Here is a 2,075-nt window from a genome sequence, read left to right on the forward strand (position 1 = left end):
CTTCTGGGCCATTTCTCCAGCCCCCTCATGCTAGACTCCTTATGCATAAGATGATATTCTGACCTCCAACAAATCTATATACATAAAATACTTGGTATATTTACAAATAGAACATTAAAACTAATTAGGTGTTTATTAACTTGTGCATGTATGTACATATGTGCACAGGTGTGTACATATGAAGGTGAATGAGACAAAATAGTAGACGCCTTATATAAACAATGTTCAGAGAGCTTCATGTGGCAAATTTGTAAATTAGCTTTCTCTGCATAAAACTTCCTGATGACTGCACTTGAGCTTTTTTCATCTCCTACTTTCTTGTTCTTAAATACACATTGGAGCTCTATGAGCCACAAGTAACGGAAACACTTTGTCATGTAGTATGACTTCACCTTCATCTCACCAACCCTATTCTTATGGGAAGCAAAACTCCTCAATCCTGTCTTTAATAAGTCTTTTTTTTTTTTGATTGCACAGGATAAATTTATTAGTGTCTGCTTTTAAAAGCTTTTAGCAATAAGTCTGCTGCTCGTCCTGGGGAGAGGGCTCCACTGAGGAGCTCTCTCTCCATCACCGGAATCTGTTCTCAGATGCTGGGATGGGTCTTGAAGTGTTCTAAGACGTTTTCCTGAATGAGATTCCACATCCAGACTTTGTGCTGTGTCTATCTCTTGGCAGCCAGCTCCCCACTGACCAGCATTTGGTGTGTCCCACATCTCAGTGATGCCCTCTCCACTTCTGGCAGAAATGCGAATCACCTTTGGTCTCCAGACTTCCGAGCGCCTACGGAGCAACTTGAGTGCGCTCACGTACTCAGCTTGGATCCTGCGGGCTGGCACAACCAAGTCTCCATCAAATTTAGTTATAACAACCAAATCTGCCATTTCAATTATACCCCTTTTGATACCCTGCAGTTCATCCCCTCCTGCTGGCGGCAGCAATAAAAGAAACATATCGACCATGTCAGCCACAACAAACTCCGACTGCCCAAACGCCGACTGTTTCAATAAGAATGATGTCATAGCCCCCTCCTTCACACAACACAATGGCTTCATTTGTGGTCCTTGTCACCCCTCCTAGAGTCCCACTGGTAGGAGAGGAGAATGTAAGCATTCATATCTCTTGACAGCTCAATCATCCGGGTTTTATCACCTAAGAGGGACCCACCACTGGTGCAAGAAGATGGATCCTCAACTAGCACAGATAACCTGTGCCCTTGCTCAGTCAGCATTTTCCCAAAACATTCTATAAATGTTGATTTTCCTGCTCCAGGGGGCCCGGACAGTCCTACTCGAAATGTGAGGGGGTTTCCTTGGTTCCGCAGCTCCTGCAGGAGCACCTGAGCCAGCTCCTTCTTCCTGGTGTGAGTTGATTCCAGGAGAGTTATGGCCTCCGCTAGGCACGCTCTCTGTCCTTGAACTAAACCTGTATAAAGTCTATTCACAAATCTTTGTTCTTTATCAGAAAGTCCTTCTGTGTGGTCCTTCAAGGTTGCCTGGACACATAATGTTCTCCTGAAGCCGTCAGACAGTAGCACCCTCTTAGTACAATGGTGTCCAAAACAGTTTGGCAGAGCACCTAGGGGTCCCGGTGCAGGGAGACTTGAGTGAAGGAGCTGTGGGGAAGGCACTCTTGAGAGGCAGGTTAGTAAACGCCAATTAGGAGAAAGTAGCAGCGTGGAAATAGTCATTTTGTCTGTAACCTGATACTTTCTGACTTAGTGTGATTTATGAATGGCCCTTGCGAGGCCGTGCAGCCTTAATAAGTCTTAATTACTGTTCTATTGCTGTGAAGAGACACCATGACCAAGGCAACTTGAAAGAAAGCATTTAATTGGGCAGGAATTAAGTGGGCAGTTAGACATATCACATCTGCAGTCAAGAGCAGAAAGAAATGGATGCATGGTAGCCTATTTGGTTGTTTGCCCGCTGTCAACTAGCTTTCTCCTTACTTATACTGTTCAGAGTCCCCTTCCTAGGGAATGGTGCTGCCTACAGTGGGCTGCATCTTCCTACCTTGATTATCAACTAAGACAATCTCCTACACACATGCCCACAAACAAAACTGATCTAGAT

The 2,075-nt window shown here is 44.8% G+C and overlaps 1 pseudogene; it reads right to left on the bottom strand.

The window, feature by feature from the left end:
• Nucleotides 1-487: 487 nt before the first annotated feature.
• On the bottom strand, nt 488-1,696 carry LOC110308684 (methylmalonic aciduria type A homolog, mitochondrial pseudogene; annotated as a pseudogene).
• Between the last annotated feature and the right edge of the window lie 379 nt (nt 1,697-2,075).

The sequence above is a fragment of the Mus caroli genome, unplaced genomic scaffold (genome assembly GCF_978045245.1).
Source record: "Mus caroli unplaced genomic scaffold, Mus_caroli_1 scaffold_15, whole genome shotgun sequence".
NCBI lineage: Eukaryota > Metazoa > Chordata > Mammalia > Rodentia > Muridae > Mus > Mus caroli.